Below are 20,885 nucleotides of genomic sequence, written 5' to 3' on the forward strand. Positions count from 1 at the left end.
AGACTTGGGTAAGTAACTCAAATAGTATCCTACCAGGGAGCAAAAGTCAGCAGTTTTTTAAGCAAAAGGGAATGTTTGTATACATTATTTACAAAGAACTTTTCCTTGGTGTTAGGCGTAAAAAGCCAATCTTGACGGAATACAATTGGTTGCTAAGCAAAATCTATTATTATAACAAATTGCAGGTATTTGGTTTGAGTCTTAGGGATATTTGGGATTTGGTCCAGTTTAAAATTTCATAGCTTTGTGGGTGAGGACAGGTTCACCTCATTAATGGCCTCCCAGCTTCACTGTAAAACCCCTTGATATAAGTGACCCCATCTCATTTCACTTTTCACATTTCCTCCTTTTGATTAAGATCTTTCTCGGAAAGCATCCTTAATCAGTCATATATTTACTTAGTCCCATGTCGCTGGGATGGAACTATCCCAGGAAATCATGTCCCATGTTGGAGGGAATTTTTAATCTTGGACAATTTAAGGACACTTTAAGGACACTGTCATTAGCATCAGACCACAATGAGCAACATGGAGGCAGTCAGAAAAATGGTTCTTAGACAGTTTCCTCATCTGGGGCTTTAATAAGCCACCTGGAATTTCAAGCGAATCAATCCTTGGAGTGACCATAATCAGATGCTCACCTTCCTTAGCAAGATGATAAGCATAAAAAGAACAATTAGCAATAATAATATTCCCTAAAACAAATGTACATTAGGTGTTAATCTAGAAAATTGTTAAGAATGTCGAATTATGAAGTATCTAAAGGCTCAGTAAAATTAGTGCAATAGTACAGATCTGAGGAAATAAAACCTTACTGTTGGCAAGTCAGCAAGGCCTGTTAAATTTCATATTTTAATGAGATAAAATCTGAAGTACAAAAATGGAATCATTGCTAGCAACTCTTTTCATTTCTTTTCCCTTTTCCTCATAAGTCCCTGAAGAATCATCAATAGAGTAATGTTAGTCACTAAAAGGCCAGCATAGTTTCAATACCTGCCCTGGTTCCATCCAGTCCCTCTGTGACAGAGTTGTGGGGAGCAAGTAAGGGGAGGTCCTGTGATTAATTTCTCCAAGTCTTCTAGTCTATAAAATCCATGCCTATTAAAATTATCTGACATAGTGTTCTGTGCTAACATAAGCTGCACAGTTGGGCAATTTACAGCATAAGATTCAATTTTTAGTAAACATCTGGTTAACACAGGAACACATATAATTAATATTAATAGCAATAAATGAGTTTGTCCTATCATTCTTAACCATGATCCTATTTCTGATGGTAAACAACTGAAGAAATTGAAATAATCTCCAAGTCCGGGCTTGTGTCCTACTTCACCTAATACGTTGATATTATCCTTTATTAATTGTAGTTGGGTTTTTTTTAAATATTTTATTTATTTATGTGACCGACAGAGATCACAAGGAGGCAGAGAGGCAGGCAGAGAGAGAGGAGGAAGCAGGCTCTCTGCTGAGCAGAGAGCCCTATGTGGGGCTCAATCCCAGGACACTGAGATCATGACCTGAGTCAAAGGCAGAGGCTTTAACCCACTGAGCCACCCAGGTGCCCTAAATTTTAGTTCTTATGTTGTTACTTCACTAGATTAATTACTATAGAAACAGCATTTTTCTCCTCATAAGGCACAAGAGCTTTCTTGTTGCTCCATTAAGATATCAAGTGCCCTTGATAGTCTCTAAGACAACTTCTGCCAGGCTACTGACTTCAGTTTGTTGATAATTCGAATTGAACAGAAGTTTTAAAAGTGCTGGTGATGACTATGGATAAGGTGCATATTTCTTTTTCTAAGTCTATTATTCCAGTCCAAGGGAAAAAAAGGCTTGGGCAAAAGTATAACCAGGCCTCTTTCTATCTTAGATTGAGAATTATAAGAAACAAATTGAAAGTTGCTGGAGGGGAGGGTAGTGGGGGGATGGGGTAATTGGGTGACTTCTGATGGAAATGACTCATCAGATGACCCACTGGGCAGCTGATAAACTTGTAAATGTCATGAAGCAATACTGGTTGGGAGATATTTCTAGGGCTGCCAGAATGGCACAATTGACTCCTTAGAAGAAGCTAAAAGCAACAAATCTAATTTTGAATGACCAAAAATCTTGATAATGGCCAATGCAGACAGAATTTGGTCAAAAATATCAAACCGTTTTAAACATTTGAGTAGTCTCGCAGATTATTATGAAAGATAATTAACTGTTATTTGACCAGAGACAATAAAAGATTTTACAGGCAAATGCCATAAGGTTACAGACTTGTGAGCAAAACCTATCAAAGACCTAATAAAGCACAGAAAATTACTTCAATAAAACACAAAATCTTTGCTTTTCTTTCATAATCTCTTATCAGAAGCAGACCAATAGTACAGGAAAACCTTGTCCTTTTAGCAGATGAAAGAATATTAAGTTTTATCCTGACATTGTTCAGCTAGACTAGAAACGATACAATAAGCAGAGGCAACAGGATCCCTGTATCACTGTTGAAGAAGGTTCTCAGAGAGCAAAGACTTGAAAGATGCGACGCCAACTTCAGAACTGATGACAGAGCTAGCAATATCTGTGATGCCATTTCCAGAATTCCCAGGCTTGCAAGTGACTAGGAAAAAATGAAGGAAGTTCTTTTGAACAAAGATTGTTGCCTGGCTGTAAGTCTGAAAAGACAACCTATTTATGAGGCAATCAAAGAGTGATTACAGCTTGGCCTCGAGAAGTTACGACTGTGTGTGTACAGGGCAGAAGAGTGATTGTTCTTATACTGACTTTGTCAGCCAGCTGCACAGATCCTTTTGTTGCTCAGTTAAATGTGGTATAAAACCAGTAGCTTTCAAACATGCTGGATCATTTCACAGCAAGAAATAGTGTACATTTATGTCCTAGGACATACATACACATTAGAACCATATAAGTAACTGAAATAAAAGTTCAATAAATGGACATGTATTTCCTTGACATGGAAATATTTTCAGGAAGTATTTCCTGACATGTATATATTTTCAGTATATGCCATGCATACTCTATTTTCCATTCTATGACATTATTCTTTTTTATTTATATAAAGGTAATAAATAAATCTATAATAAAATCTGTAAATTATAGGTAAAATTAAAGACACATATATCATCCATCCACCTACATTGATAGGTATTGTGTATTTTCTATTTAAATAAATGTTAACCATAACTCATCAATGGTCTGTGATTTCAGTTTGAAAAATGAGAAGTTACAGCAAATCCTTCCACAGGGTGAGAAAACTCTGTGGGAGTTCAATGCACCTTATCTTCTAAAGGGGCACCTGTGGCCTTGTCTGCATTCTCTCAGCATCAATGCACACAGTTTGCACAGAGTTAATTTATGCTTATTACTCTGTTTCAACATTTTCTCTGGTTCATTTTGTAATGTTAGCTCTTCTTCCAACCTTTTTAACCATTTGTAATCTTTCCTTTTCAGTGAAAACTAGGAAACCAGCAATTGGGGGTTATAATAAATTAGCATCCTGTAGTATATTAGCAACCTTTTAAAAACATCTGAAATTTTCAGAAATATATTCTTCCTCATAATACATTTTTGTAAATATTAAAAGACAAAAGTAAATAAACTTATGTTTAACAGTTAATGTTTCTCTGATTTGTAAGTAATTTAAATATTTAACAAATATCCATTATTTAGTTTAACTTAGTATAAACTTTGATCTTATTCATATTAATTACTTGCTTAACATCACAATTATATTTGGATTAAACACTAAATAGCTAAACACCATTTTGTTATTTGTCTCATTGACAAATTTCAGAACATTGAGATAACATGAGCTTATTTGATTGTAAACAAATGTAGAAAAATTTGTTTACCCACATTATATCTAATGCTGATAACTCTGAAGACATTCCTGTTTTTCTTAAACCAATAAACTTGAATTAGCTTTTATATATCAAAGATCATCCTAGATCATATGAACTTGAAAAAACGTCTATGTTAGTTTGATTATATTTCTGAGAACTTTAGGAATATTTAATTTATAAGCACTTGATTTTTGTTGACAATTAAATAGAGCTCTTACAAATTAATTTTGGTAATACCATCCAGAGGTTGAAAAATACTATGTCCATAATGTGTATACAGATAGACCAAGAGATCTTACAGATTTTGATGTTTCTTTTTTAAATATTCCTCATATTGTCATATGCCCCAGATATGAAACTCAAAAGAATAGCTGAAACCCAAGTTGTGTTTCTGGTAGATGGACCAAGTTAAAATCACCAGCTCAAATGTCCAAAGTCTTTAACCAAAGTCTTTTTAATTTATTATTATTATTATCACTTGCATGCTCTCAGAATCCTTTTAGAGCTGTATGGGAGCTATTTTGTCTTTAGAAGCTTCTGTATGCCAATCAAAGAATGCATTCCATGGTCTTCAAGTGGTTTGGAATCTTTTTTTCTAAGAGTCTCTGTTAAGGTGGGCTCGTTTAAAACAAACTTCTCCAAAATGGCCAATGCAATGTTAAATTATCCAACAGCTATTTTAAGGAACCAGGAATTACTCATATTCCCCCCTTGTGAAAGAAAAGTGTATTCACCAATAGGAAGACCCATTGCCACCACCACCACAACATAACTGTGAGCTGGCACCATAATCATCTCCCTTGGTATCTCCAACTTGGCCCCAAATAAAGGCTACAATCTCAACCAGAAGGAGGGAGGTTGGAACCTGAAAGAACTCACAGTTGAAGGAGACAGCTGTCCAGGGAAGTGATGAGTACAAATGCTTGAGTGAATACCACGGCCAGTTCTAGACCACACTGAGCCTGTAGCAGTGGGATTGCTTCCAGTCCAGCTTCTGACACCAGTCATGTCAACCTAAAATTGTCAGGAAGCAAGAATTAAGCAAGAGTATTTATTTGGAATCAAAGAATTTCAATTCAGGGTACACAGACTTGGGAGAAACTAAATAGTGTCTTACTAGGGAGCAAAAGCCAGGGTTTTTTGTTTGTTTGTTTGTTTGTTTTTATTTTTGTTTTTGTTTTTTTAAGCAAATAGGGAATTCTTGTATTAGTTGTTGACAAAGAATTTTTTATTAGTGCTGGCAACAGAAAGATACTCTTGACTGAATATAATTGACTCAAAGTCTATCACTAAATTGTCTCTTACTATAGTGAAGGCAGAAGTTCAGGTTGAGTTCCTGGAATATTTTGGGTTTGGCCCAGTTTAAAAGGTCATGGTTCCACCAGTGAAGACTTGTATGAGACCCATCTCCTTAATGGCCTCCTGGCTCCATTTAAAAACTCCTTAACATGGAGAAGGAGCAAGATGGTTGATGAGTAGGAAACTGAATGGATAGTTATCAAAACATTCTGAACACCTACAAACTTAACAGAAGGTCTAAGAAGGGAAGAGCAGCAATTCTAGTAACAGGAAATTGACCACTTTCAGGAAGGTAAGACATGTGGAGAAGTGAATCTGAAGAGACAAAAAGATAGACCAAGGGGGAGGGGTCAGCACCCAGCAAGTGAGAGAGCAGCAGAGTACAAAATCAGAATTTTTATAAGTCTGCTCCACTGTTGCTCCAGAGGCTAAGTAGGAGGTGGAGCCCTCATGGGGACAATGTGGTCTCAGCACCCACAGGGACACAAAAAGACCAGAGATGTCGGAGTGTGGCAGAGCTCCCAGGTATTGGAGCAGTGAAGCCAACCACAGAGACAGAGCCGAGGCGTGTGGTCTCAGCTTGGGGTTACCTTAAGCCATGATCCAAGGCACAGCAGGGCAACTGCAACTGAAGAGATCCAGAGAGACTTCATTCCTTCTCTGGGAGGTGTTACATAGGAGTACTTTGCAGGTATCTACTGGCAATGGAGACTCCAAACCCAGCCATGTGCCAGAGATAGAAATGCTTGTTCACAGGCTGGGTGATCTCGGAGCACACCTGGAGACCAGGGAGAGCTTCTCTGAAGCTAAAACTCAATTACAAAACCCACAAAAGTGGATTGACCACTTTTCTTGGAGGGTGCACTGAGGAGTGGGGCCCTGAATTCTTGGCTCTTATGGGGTGGGAGAATGGGAGGCTGCCATTTTCATTCCTGTCCTCCAAAGCTGTACAGAAAGTGTTCAGGGAAAAAAAAAGCTACCAAGAGCAGATTTCTTAGCCTGGTCCCTGTCAAGGGCAGTGCAATTCTGCCTCAGGAAAAGACATTTGAGAATCACTGCAACAGGCCCCTCCCCCAGAAGATCAGCAAGAACATCCATGCAAGAGCAAGTTCACCAACCAATAAGAAATGCAAAACTCCAGAGATAGGGGAAAGCAACATGTAGAATTCATGTTCCCCGCCCCCCATGGTCTTTTATTCGTTCAGAGTTAATTTTTTTTTTAATTTTATTTTTTTCTTATTACAGTTTTTAAAATTTTTCCTCTTTCCTATTTTAACATTGACTATTTTATGTTACCAATACCTTTTCAAAACTCTTTTTAAATTTTCATTGTTATACTCGTATTTTATTCCTTCATTGTTTTTAACGTTATTTTTTTGTATAAATATAGGGTTTTTTTTCTTTAAAATTTTGGATATGATTTCTTCTAATAGATCAAAATATAACCTAAATTGAGTGCATGCTTTCAAACTAGTCTCCAGCCTGATTGCATTCTTTCCTCTTTTCAACCGACTTCTTATCTTATCAATTCCATTTTTAGAATCTATTTTAATTTTAATCTTCACATTCATATTCCATCCCTTCATCCTGTTTAACCTTTTTTTTTTTTTTTGGTCTATATACAAGTTTTTCTTTTTTCAAAATTTTAGGAGTTAGTTTCTTCTAACAGACCAAAATACACCCAAAATTAAGTGTCCAGCTTTGTTCTATTCACCAGTGTAATATATATATATATTTTTTTCCTCCCCCTTCCTTTGCCCCCTCCCCAGTTTTGGGTCTCTTCTGATTTGGTTAGTATATGTTTTTCTGGGGTCATTGCTACCCTTTTAGTATTTTATACTCTCATTCACCTAATCTTAGCTGGATAAAATGACAAGGTGGAAAATCTCACTACAAAAAAAAAAAAAAAAAAAAAACAAAAACAAAAAACAAGAGGCAGTAGCAAGGGCTAGGGACCTAATCAATACAGACATTAGTAATATGTCAGAACCAGAGTTCAGAATGATGATTATCAAGGTGCTAGCTAGGCTTGAAAAAAGCATAAAATATATTAGAGTATCCCTTTCTGGAGAAAAAAAAATACAATCTAATCATGCTGAAATAAAAAAAGCTATTAATGAGAGGCAATAAAAAATGGAGGCTCTTACTGCTAGGATAGATGATACAGAGGCAAAAGTTACTGGTATGGAAGACCAAATAATGGAGAATAATGAAGCTGAAAAAAAAAATATAAACAACTACTGGATCATGAGGGGAGAACTCAAAAGATAAGTGATATCATAAGATGAAATAATATTAGAATAATTGGGATCCCTGAAGAGGAAGAAAGAGAGAAGATATATTGGAGCAAATTACAGCAGATAATTTCCCTATTTGGTGAAGGGAACAAGCATCAAAATACAGGAGGTGCAGAGAAGCCAAAATCAATAAAAATGGATAGTTATCAAACCCAAAATCAATAAAAATAGGACTACACCTTGTCATCTAATAGTAAAACCTACAAGTCTCAGTGGCAAAGAAAATCCTGAAAGCAGCTCAGGACAAGGAGTTTGTAACATACAATGGTAGAAATGTTAGATTGGCAGCAGACTTATCCACAGAGACCTGGCAGGCCAGAAAGGACTGGCATGATATATTCAGAGCACTAAATGAGAAAAACATGCAGTCAAGAATACTATATCCAGCTAGACTATCATGGAAAGTAGAAGGAGAGATAAAAAGCTACCAGGACATTAAATGTGTAGATTGCTTTAGGTAGCATAGACATTTTCACAATATTTATTCTTCCAATCCAGGAGCATGGAACATTTTTCCATTTCTTTGTGTCTTCCTCAATTTCTTTCATGAGTACTTTATAATTTTCTGCGTATAGATTCTTAGCCTCTATGGTTAGGTTTATTCCTAGGTATCTTATAGTTTTTGGTACAATTGTAAATGGGATTGACTCCTTAATTTCTCTTTCTTCTGTCTTGTTGTTGGTGTACAGAAATGCAACTGATTTCTGTGCATTGATTTTATATCCTGACACTTTACTGAATTCCTGTACAAGTTCTAGCAGTTTTGGAGTGGAGTCTTTTGGGTTTTCCACATATAGTATCATATCATCTGCGAAGAGTGATAGTTTGACTTCTTCTTTACCAATTTGGATGCCTTTAATTTCTTTTTGTTGTCTGATTGCTGAGGCTAGGATGCACGTGTACCCAAATGTTTATAGCAGCAATGTCTACAATAGCCAAACTATGGAAAGAACCTAGATGTCCATCAACAGATGAATGGATAAAGAAGATGTGGTATATATACACAATGGAATACTATGCAACCATCAAAAGAAATGAAATCTTGCCATTTGCGACAACGTGGATGGAACTAGAGCGTATCATGCTTAGTGAAATAAGTCAATCGGAGAAAGTCAACTATCATATGATCTCCCTGATATGAGGACATGGAGAAGCAACATGGGGGGTTAGGGGGATAGGAGAAGAATAAATGAAACAAGATGGGATTGGGAGGGAGACAAACCATAAATGACTCTTAATCTCACAAAAAAAACTGGGGGTTGCTGGGGGGAGGTGGGATTGGGGGGGCTATGGACATTGGGGAGGGTATGTGCTATCGTGAGTGCTGTGAAGTGTGTAAACCTGGTGATTCACAGACCTGTACCCCTGGGGATAAAAATACACTATATGTTTATAAAAAAAAATAAAATTGGAGGGGGAGGCAAACCATAAGAGACTATGGACTCTGAAAAACAACCTGAGGGTTTTGAAGGGTCAGGGGTGGGAGGTTGGGGGAACAGGTGGTGGGTAATGGGGAGGGCACGTTTTGCATGGAGCACTGGGTGTTGTGCAAAAACAATGAATACTGTTGCGCTGAAAAAATAAATAAAATGGGGAAAAAAAAAAAAGCTACCAGGACAAAAACTAAAAGAATTTGCAAACACCAAACCAGCTCTACAGGAAATAGTGAAAGGGGTCCTCTAAGCAAAAAGAGAGCCTAAAAGGAACAGACCAGAAAGGAACAGAGACAATATACTGTAACAGTCACCTTACAGGCAATACAATGGCACTAAATTCATATCTTTCAATAGTTACCTGAATGTAAATGGGCTAAATGTCCCAATCAAAAGACACAGGGTATCAGAATGGATAAAAAAAAAAAAAAAAGAAGACCCATCGGGGCAACAGGGTGGCTCAGTAGGTGAAGCCACTGCCTTCAGCTCAGGTCATGATGTCAGGGTCCTAGGATCGAGCCCCGCGTTGGGCTCCTTGCTCAGTGGTGAGCCTGCTTCTCTCTCTGCCTCTGCCTGCCTCTCTGCCTGCTTGTGCTCTCTGTCTCTATCTCTGTCAAATAAATAAATTAATTAAATCTTTAAAAAAACAAAAAAGAAGACCCATCAGTATGCTGTCTACAAGAAACTCATTTTAGACCCAAAGACACCTCCAGATTTAAAGTGAGGGAGTGGAAAACAATTTACCATGGTAATGGACAACAAAAGAAAGCTAGGGTGGCAATCCTTATATCAAATAAGTTAGATTTTAAGCCAAAGACTATAAGAGATGAAGAAAGACACTATATCATACTTAAAGGGTTTGTCCAACAAGAAAATCTACCAATTGTAAATACCTATGGGAGCACCCAATTATATAAACCAATTAATAATAAAATCAAAGAAACACATCAATAATAACACAATAATAGTAGGGGACTTTAACACCCTCTTTACTGAAATGGCCAGATCATCTAAGCAAAAGATCAGCAAGGAAATAAAGGCTTTAAATGACACACTGGACCAGATGGACATCACAGATATATGATACTTTATATGGAAAACACAAAAGACTCCACTCCAAAACTGCTAGAACTCATACAAGAATTCATTAAAGTGTTGGGATATAAAATCAATGCACAGAAATCAGTTGCATTTCTATACACCAACAGCAAGACAGAAGAAAGAGAAGTTAAGGAGTTGATCTGATTTACATTTGTACCCAAAACCATAAGATATGTAGGAATAAATCTAACCAAACAGTCGAAGGAATATGTACTCAGAAAACTATAAAGTACTCATGAAAGAAATGGAGGAAGACATAAAGAAATGGAAAAACGGAGACACCTGGGTGGCTCAGTTGGCTAAGCAGCAGACTTCGGCTCCGGTCATGATCCCAGCGTTTTGGGATCAAATCCCATATCGGGCTCCTTGCTCAGCAGGCAGCCTGATTCTCCCTCTGCCTTAGCCTGCCACTCTGTCTGCCTGTGCTCGCTCTCACTTGGCTCTCTCTCTGACAAATAAATAAATAAAATCTTTAAAAAAAAAGAGTCTTAGAAAAAAAATGGAAAACGTTCCATGGTCATGGATTGGAAAAACAAATATTGTGAAAACGTCTATACTACCTAGAGCACTCTATACATTTAAAGCAATCCCTATCAAAACACCATCAATTTTTTTTCAAAGAAATAGAACAAATAATCCTAAAATTTATATGGAACCAGAAAAGACCCGTAATAGCCAGAGAAATTTTGGAAAAAAAAAAAAAAAGTTGGTGGCCTCACAATTCCAGACTTCAAGCTCTATTACAAAGCTGTAATCATCAAGACACTTTGATACTGACCCAAAAACAGACACATGGATCAGTGGAACAGAATAGAGAGCCCAGAAATAGATCCTCAACTCCATGGTAAACTAATATTCAACAAAGCAGGAAAGAATGTCCAATGGAAAAAAGACAATCTCTTCAACAAATTGTGTTGGGAAAATTGGACAGCCACATGCAGAAGAATGAAACTGGATGATGTCCTTACTCCACACACAAAAAATAGACTAAAAATGACCTCAATCTAAGACAGGACTTCATCAAAATCATTGAGGAGAACACAGGCAGCACCCTCTTCGACCTCAGCCTCAGCAACTTCTTCCTAGGAACATCGTCAAAGGCAAGGGAAGCAAGGGCAAAAATGGACTATTGGGACTTCATCAGGATCGAAAGCTTTTGCAGAGCAAAGGAACAGTCAATAAAACCGAAAGACAACTGACAGAATGGGAGAAGATATTCGCAAATGACATATCAGATAAAGGGCTAGTATCCAAAATCTGTAAAGAACTTATCAAACTCAACACCCAAAGAACCAATAATCCAATCAAGAAATGGATAGGGGGTGCCTGCATGGCTCAGTTGTTGGGCATCTGCTTTTGGCTCACGTCACGATCCCAGGGTCTGGAATCAAGCCCTGCATCAAGCTCCCTGCTCAGTGGTGGGCCTGCTTCTCCCTCTCCCATTCCCCCTGCTTCTATTCCCTCTTGCTCTTGTTGTGTCTCTCTCTGTCAAATAAATAAATAAAATCTTAAAAAAAAAAGAAAGAAACGGACATAAGACATGAAGAAATATTTTGGCAAAGAAGACATCCAAATGACCAATAGACACATTAAAAAGTGCTCAACATCACTTGGCATCAGGGAAATACAAATCAAAACCACAGTGAAATAGCACCTCACACCAGTCAGAATGTCCAAAATTAACAAGTCAGGAAATGACAGATGTTGGCAAGGATGCAGAGAAAGGGGAATCCTCCTACACTGTTGGTGGGAATGCAAGTTGGTACAGCCACTCTGGGAAAACAATATGGATGTTCCTCAAAAAGTTGAAAATAGGGGAGTCTGGGTGGCTCAGTGGGTTAAGCCTCTGCCTTTGGCTCAGGTCATGATCTCCGGGTCCTGGGATCGAGCCCTGCATCTGGCTCCCTGCTCAGCAGGGTGCCTGCTTCCCCCTCTCTCTCTCTGCCTGCCTCTCTGCCTACTTGTGATCTCTGTCAAATAAATAAATGAAATCTTTTAAAAAAAGATGAATATAAAAAACACAGAAGGGAAGAATGTTATGTATGATTCCATTCATATGAAACACAAGAAAAAGATTTGCATTTGAAAATATCAAATTTAATATAAAATGATGAAAAGTATATTTCCATTAGCTGGGATTAGAGGGTTTTAATAGGAAGAGACATGAAGGGACTTTTAGGGAAATGGAAATATTCATTGTATTTTCAGTGGTAGTAATAATTAGAGAGGTATATTTTTGTAAAAATTCCTCAACTGAAATATTAAAAAATGGTCCATTTATTGTATGTAAATTTTACTGTAACAAATCTGTAACCCAACCTAGACCCATGTTAATCCATAAATGAATGGAGGTAATAATTACTTAAAAAAAGAAGATGTATCTTCATGACTTAGGTGTATGCACAAAGATACTCTTATACACTTAATCTAAAAGAAGATATTATTACTTAAAATAATGAATTAATAAAATTATTAATTAAAAACAGAAATATATCAATATTATGAAGAGAGTTCAATTCTATCATTTATCTGACAATGTACAAAAAATATTTTCACAATTTTTTAATCATTATAATTTTTTTATAATGATAAAAAATATAAAAAGAAGCTAAAGTGATGTAACGTCATTGGAAACAGTATAATTATCCATACAGTGATATTTTACAATGGTGAAACTTTGGAACCAATATACATTTATGACACTGATAAATTTTGGTTTAAATTCTGATGTCATATTAATATAGTGTACCAAAATTAAATAGATTTAAAATGATGCATCTCAATAATAATTAAGATATAATGAGATTCACACACTTCTAAGGGTAAAATAGCTTAGACAACTTGTATATCTCAATACAGAGGTATTTTGAATTTAATGTTCATGCATTTGTATTTGCTATATGTGACAAACATGCATATGTTTACAGGAAGGAAAGAAGGAAAGGTATTCTCCAAAATATTACCTCTAATATTTCACCATGATTTTTCTGTTGTTATATATCTAATCAAATATTTTAACATATAATTTGTTCATTCCATAACTATTCAAAAAAGGAGAGAGGGAGATCTATCATCTTTTACTACCTTATATCATAAGAATTAAAAAAAAAAATGGGGGGCGCCTGGGTGGCTCAGTGGGTTAAGCCTCTGCCTTCAGCTCAGGTCATGATCTCAGGGTCCTGGGATCGAGCCCCGTATCGGGCTCTCTGCTTGGCAGGGAGCCTGCTTCCTCCCCTCTCTGGCTGCTGCTCTGCCTACTTGTAATCTCTCCCTCTCTCTCTCTCTCTCAATCTGTAAAAAAGAAAAAAAATTTAAAAAAAATGGACTAGCTTAAGAGTCAATGTTCTCATACCAGTCTCTTAAATGACTCTGTTGCTTTTCCTGTCTCTAAAGGACATGTTCCCACTGCTACTGTGTTAAGGTTCATTTTTTTTTTTTCTTTCATGCTCCTGGATTGGAAGAATAAATATTGTGAAAATGTCTATGCTACCTAAAGCAATCTATACATTTATTTTGTTGTTTTTTTTTTTTTTACCCTAAGGTCAAATGATACAAGATGATGACACAGATGACTCATTAGAGATTTTTGAACCTGGGTCATCAAGGACTCTTCTGTCCTTGAAGATATGCTGCATATATGGCAAATAAATATCAAGCTTGGGAAACTGGAAAATTCTCTTCTCTCAGCAAAACAGTTCATAACATCCACTCTTCCAGAGTTCCCCTGAACCTGTTTTTCTTCTCGATGGCTGAGAGTTAAAACACACACACACAGACACACACACACACACACACACACACAAGACTATTTCCTAGGCTTGTGATGGCACTACAGCTTTTGTGTGGGAATTGATACAATCACCTGAAGATAAGAACTGTGAGGAAATTATGTATATTCCTGAGAGCTGTTACTGCAGGAGTGGCCAGACTCAGCCAGTAGGGACCAGAAGTTTTCAACATTATATGCATCTTTAAGTTGTAGCTATAAGAATAATTATAGTTAACTTAATAGAGAGAAGCTAAGATTAACTGCCAGAGTGTAAGTATTATGAATCCTGTCATTTCAGTTACATTTGTTTTGAGACTTGGGCCATATTCACCTATAGTAAGTGAATCTTTACTGATTGTATAAAATTTAGCAATGGAAGGGCACCATGGTGGCTCTCAGTCGAGCAACCAACTCTTGGGTTTGGCTCAGGTCATCATCTCAGGATCCTGGGCTCAGGATCAGGCTGGGCTCCATGCTGAGTGCAGGGTCTTCTTAGGATTCTCTCTCTCTCTTCCTTTCCCTCTGCCCCGCCCCCACCTCACACACACTCTGTCTCTCTAAAATAAATTAAATGTTTTTTAAAAACTTAGCAATGTCAGTTCTAATCTGGATATTAAACATCATTTTTAGAGCACTTTATTCTTGGATAGTGTGCAGTTACTGATAAGATTAGTTTAAGCAACAATAAATAAGAGGTCACTTAAGAGTTGCATAATTTGAATTCCATTATGAAGTTATACATCTCAAATGCAAATTCTGGGAGCTAAAAACTATTAACCAGTGGCTGGCTGAGGATGTGCATGCCCAGCAAAACTGGAGACTGGAAACTGAGATTGGGTGGGGAAACACGGCACAATGGAGGGAAGATTACTCCAGATAGATAATCCATGTAAAATGTTGGTTTCAGTACCTAGCATATAATAAAGCTTCAATAAATATACAAGTTAGATTATTAAAAAAACACAGGGGGAGAAATAGGATGAGAGTACAGAAAATTAAGAGTTTCATTTTGGACATTCATTTGTCTGGAGTGCATTTGTTTATGTAACTGAAGCACAATCATTTTTAGATAATAGAAGTTCAAGAAAACACTCAAAGGGAGCATTGTGTTAAGAAGTAAAAAAGTATTAACAACTGGGACACATGGGTCATGCAGTCCATTAAGCATCTGCCTTTGGCTCAGGTAATGTTCCCAGAGTCCTGGAATCGAGTACCACATCAGGCTCCCTTGAGCCTGCTTCTCCATCTCCCTGCTGCCCCCCCTGCTTGTGCTCTCTCTCTCTCTCTGACAAAATAAATAAATAAAATCTTTTTTAAAAGTGTTAAGAATTATGTCAACATATGAGAGACCAGAAAAAAAAATTAGAGAGACATTCTAATCTGGAGATTAGAATGCAAAAAGATGGCAGGTAAACATGTATGTGGTATTAAGGTAAGTTATGAGAGAATGCTATGAATATTGCGTGGTTGAAGGTACACATTCTACTTAGAAATTTCCTAAATTTTAAAAGCAAAAAAAACAAAAGAGATAAATTCTGGCACATATTATTTCAGTATGTTCTTGAGAACAAAACAGGACTATAGCGTATTGATGATTGAATGTAAGGTAACTAAAAGGTAAATCATTCTGGACAAGGTAATTGAAGTAGTTAAAATAAACCTATCACTCTTTATCAGCCATATACTTTCTAAGTACTTTATATATTAGTCTTTAATTTTTTGATGAAGGAAAATATTATTTCCATTCTGTAGATTATAAAAACTGAGTCACAGTGAAAGCAAGCCATGCTTGAAGAATGTGTTTAAGAGCTCAATCTGAAATTTTTTGTAGTTAGTGATATTAATAACAATATTTTGAAATGTGTTTCAACATCAACTAAACAGTTTGAAAACTAATAAAAATTGTAATTATTTTTTACATCCCTATATATCTTATATCCAACACATACATATTATCATTCTAAACAATATATTTGTCATCAAAATACTTCCTGTCTTCCCATATCGCAGTAGGAAATTAGTGTAATTTTAAAAAGAAAATATGAAAGTCAGAGAAATGGGTGAGTGAGAAAGGAGTTGTTTAAGGAAACACATATTTTAAAAATTATAATACTAGACCTCGCCATCTTCAGTAATGGATATGCAGAGCCTACATAGTGAGACTCAAACTATTTGTGATTTGTTCCTTATCAAAACAAAACTTCAAGGAAACGTATGAAGGTGATAATGAAAGTTTAAGATTCAGCTTTAGGATTCAGTCTGTGAATAGAGACAAAATAATCTCACAAAACATTAGCAGTCAAATCTATCTGTTGGGAAAATCAAATCCCAGGTATAAGTAAAAAATATATAAATTGCAAATAAAATATAATGAAAAGGAAGCACCCATAATATTTTGGAGTGTGATACAGATTTTTCTGATTTTTTAAAATATCTCCTGAATTTACCAAAACCACCCAATTGTAGAACCTAGAATACCAGTGTATTGATAATATCTGTAAACAAAAATTTTGTAAATGCATGTGATTATTTGCTTAGTTTTTTTTCCCATTAATTACCACCACATGTATATCAAATATATATACATGAATTCTAAATGCAGATTGAATTGAAGTCAGATGTCAATGATGAGAAACCACACAATAACAACTTTTATCCTGTTGGGACTGACCGATGATCCACAACTGAAGATTATGATTTTCATCTTTCTATTTCTCACTTATATGTCGAGTATAACTGGGAACCTGACAATCATCTCCCTTACCTTCATAGATTCTCACCTTCAGAATGCCATGTACTTTTTCCTACAAAATCTCTCCTTCTTAGAGATCTCATTTACCTCTGCTTGTATTCCCAGATATTTGTACAACATATCAACAGATGACAAGACAATCACATATGACAATTGTGCCTTTCAGATTTTTTTTACTGATCTTTTTGGTGTAACAGAATTTTTTCTCCTGGAAAACATGTCCTATGATCGATATGTTGCCATCTGCAAACCCCTGCATTATGTGACCATCATGAACAAGAGGGTCTGTAGAAGACTCATCCTTGGGTGCTGGACAGCGGGCTTCTTGATCATTCTCCCACCACTTAGCCTGGGCCTAAATCTGGAATTCTGTGACTCTAATGTTATTGACCATTTTTTCTGTGATGCATTCCCCCTCCTAAAAATATCATGCTCAGAAACATGGCTTATAGAGCAGATGGTCATAGTCTGTGCTGTGTTGACCTTCATTATGACCCTCATATGTGTACTTCTATCCTACATATACATCATCAAGGCTATTCTACGATTCTCTTCTCCCCAGCAAAGAAAAAAAGGCATTTTCCACATGTTCTTCACACATGATTGTAGTCTCCATCACCTACGGAAGCTGTATTTTCATCTATGTTAAGCCTTCAGCAAAGGAATCAGTGGCCATTGATAAGGGTGTGGCAGTCCTTACTACATCCATTGCTCCTATGCTGAACCCCTTCATTTATACCTTGAGAAACAAGCAAGTAAAACAAGCTGTCAAAGACTCAATCAAAAGAATTGCATTATTCTCAAAGAAATAATAGTATTTGCTAAAGTAGGGAACCACATTTTCATAAAAATATCTTTAGTTCCTAAGTATATATCTTTAGATTTTTATGCCATTCCTTTCTAGCAAAGAGTCTATTTCAGAAAGCTTTCTTTAAAATTTTTTTTTATTTATTTTTATAAGAGAGAGAGTGCACACATCAGGGAGGGGTAGAGGGAGAAGAGAGGGATAAGAAGACTCCCTGCTGAGCAGGGAGCCTGACTAGGGGCTTGATCCCAGGACTATCATGACCTGAGCCCAAGGCAGACCCCCAGCCAACTGAGCCACCCAAGGAAAGCTCTCTGAAAAAGAAAATGTGATACATTTCTAGGAAACAAAAGAATGCTTCAAATCTTAACAAACTTTTACAAAACTGCAAACAAAACAAGACAAAATAAGCAGAACCAATGAGTTAATTGTATATTTTGGATAGAGTAAATGTGTCTATTGCCTTCTCCATTTCTAGCTTTTTTTTTTTTGACACAGAGAGAGAGATCACAAGTAGAACAGCAGGCAGAGAGAGAGAGGGGGAAGCAGGCTCCCCACAGAGCAGAGAGCCCGATGCAGGGCTTGATCCCAGGACCCTGAGACCATGACCTGAGCCTAAGGCAGCGGCTTAACCCACTGAGCCACCCAGGCGCCCCACCATTTCTAGCTTTTAAGAGCATTTTTGATGCCAGGGACCATTTCAGGCACTGGCGATAGAGTAGAAAACCTACAGGTTTCTTGCCCTTAAATGCCTTACACTTTAGAAGGGATATGTGACTAGTGCATTAAATAAAATATGAACATCCTACAATTGTCAGGAAGCAATAGTGAAGCAAAAGTGTGTATTTGGGATGAAATAATTATAATTCAGGTACCAGAGTAGGGCAGCAATGTTCTACTAGGAAGCAAAAACCAGGGGTTTTAGAGACAAAAAGGGAATGCTTGTATAAGTTGTCTACAAAAACTTTGGTGATAGCAGCAGAAAACTAATCTTGGCTAAACATAACTGGTTGCTAAGGCCATCCCTAAGCAAAAGTCCATTACTGTAGCAAGTTGTAAATATTCTTGCAGAGTGCTTGAGGTATTTGGGATTAGGCCCGGTTCAGAAGTTCATGGTTCTACCTGATGAGGACAAGCATACAGCCCACCTCTTTAATGGCCTCCCAGATGCATTTTAAAACCCCTTGATACCAATGATGCCATTTTATTTCATTTTTCACAATTATAAACAACAAAAATATCTTAAAGTGAAAAAAGGAAGCTATGACAAATGTTTGCCTCTTAATGCCGAAGCTAAACTATAAAATGTAAATTCTTACAATTTTGAATACTCAAAAAATCACTGACTAGCAGTTTAATTTGAAGTAAAAGTGCTAACAATTCTTCTTAAAAGACAAGTAAATTTTATTTATTTATTTGTTTTGTTTTGCTTTGGTTTTGGTTTTGTTTTTCAGTTTTTTATTTAATCAATGTAACAGAATTCATTGTTTATGCACCACACCCAGTGCTCCATGCAATACATGCCCTCCATAATACCCACCACCAGGCTTCCCCAACCTCCCACCCCCCGCTCCTTCAGAACCCTCAGATTGTTTTTCAGAGGACAAGTAAATTTCTAAAGACAGTGGCTGTATATCCGTATCTGTATTTGTTTCTACACCTTTATAACTATATGCATTGGTTATTGAGAAACATGTAAAAAATAGAAAACAAGTAAAAACATGAAATGTATCTTAATTAGGAGCAGAAATGACTACAACACAAAGGAAACCTATGGAAGCAATACTTTCATCTACAGTACACAGTCAGCCATGGAAACAGTGGCTATTAATAAGGGCATGAGAGGGCTCCCTACTTCCAATGTTCAGAACTATTTCCTGGACCCCTTCATTGATGCCTTGAAAAACAAGGAAGTAAAACAAATTATAATGACATTTCAGGGACCTTGATTGTGAAATAATATTTGATATATTTGATTACATAAAATATACCATTTAAATTGATTTATTTTTAATTTATAATATGGCTATAGAAATGTCTGAATTAAATATGTGGCTTACATCACCTTTCTATTGAAATGCTTCAGATATTTAAGCAGTGTTGGTTAGTAGTGGACTCGGAATATAGGTTCTGTTTATTAGTCCCAAAATTCTGTATTTGACTAAAGAAAACTTCACCAAAGAAACACTTTTAGCAAAAAAGATGCTTTCATGAGACTTCTCAAGCAAAACCTACATGGAATGAAATCAGTATAAGTAACATTTTAAAATATTAACCCTAATGTTAAAAAATGCTCACAGAGACTTAACCTATAAAATGCTGTACATCTTTTTAATGTAAGATTAATAATGTACAAATGAAATTAATCTGTGGGTTAAGAATGAAAAGAACTTTCGGAAGAAAATACAAATGTAGTGACCACTAGCATAACTCTAATTTTCCTTTAAAAGTGTTGAACTTTAAAATATATATAAATTAAGATTAAAAATAGGAATCTGAATATGTAAGCAATGTGGTTTTTTAAGAGCAATACTCCTTGGCATTGAGTAGGCAGGAAGGATGCCTGAGTGCAATGAGTTCAGGAACCCTGGGAAACTCCTTTTAATGTAGGCAGAGCTTTTTGGCAACTCACTGTATCAATTGTTCTACAGCATTGACTTCAGTTCATACAAAAGCTCTGACTCTGGTGGACTCATTTTTTCCACATAATTTTTTCACCTTTGCCCAACCTTCTCCCATTTCCTTCATTGGTCTAGTCGATGCCCTCACTCCCAAGGAGACAATACTAAGAATTATATCCTCCTCGTCCAGAACCCCTGATCTGACAAACTCGGTGTTTCCAGAGATGAGTGGACATAATGACTAAGTTATTAGAAATTGTCAGTTTCTGGGAATTTCAACTGCAACAGTAACCCTCACCTGTCTTGAGAAAGTTGCAAGAGAAGGCCTGCGTTATAGGAATAAAAGTCCCTTACTGCTCAGGCCCACTAATAATAGCTTACCTGAGGACCCAGACTGAAAAGTTATAGTCCTCCATGTCTTGTTCTAAGACACCAGGGCTTTTTCAGTCCAAGGGTAATTACAACTAGTCTCCTAAATTCCTTAAAATGTCCAAAATGTTAAAAATATCTTTTAAAAAATCTTAATATCTGTTACGCTGAAAAAATAAATAAAATGGAAAAAAAATAAAAAAAAAATCTTAATATCAACAACAAATATTTTTGAGTGCTTATTCTACCCCAAGCTGTATGTTAAACACTTCATTTCTTTTTGATTTACATAGAGAAAACTTCATTATTCACGGTACTGTCTCAATCACATCAACAAGTATCAATTTATAGCCAACTTGTTTCATCTACAAACAGGTCTATTCCTTCCAACCCCTACTTGATTATTTGTCAGATACATACATTATTTCATATATATTTCAGCATGACTCTAAAAATATAAATTTTTTAAACATTGATGATAATATATAATATAGCACATAATTCACTGTGTACAGCTTGATGAGTTTTCATAAGCACTGATACTCATGTAACCATCACACAGATCCAGATACAGCACATTTTCAGCACCCCAGAC

The 20,885-nt window shown here is 36.4% G+C and overlaps 1 pseudogene; it reads left to right on the forward strand.

Moving 5' to 3' along the window:
• Positions 1-16,370: 16,370 nt before the first annotated feature.
• Positions 16,371-17,307, forward strand: LOC123946060 (annotated as a pseudogene).
• Positions 17,308-20,885: the final 3,578 nt, after the last annotated feature.

Source organism: Meles meles, chromosome 7 (assembly GCF_922984935.1).
Source record: "Meles meles chromosome 7, mMelMel3.1 paternal haplotype, whole genome shotgun sequence".
Taxonomy (NCBI): Eukaryota; Metazoa; Chordata; class Mammalia; order Carnivora; family Mustelidae; genus Meles; species Meles meles.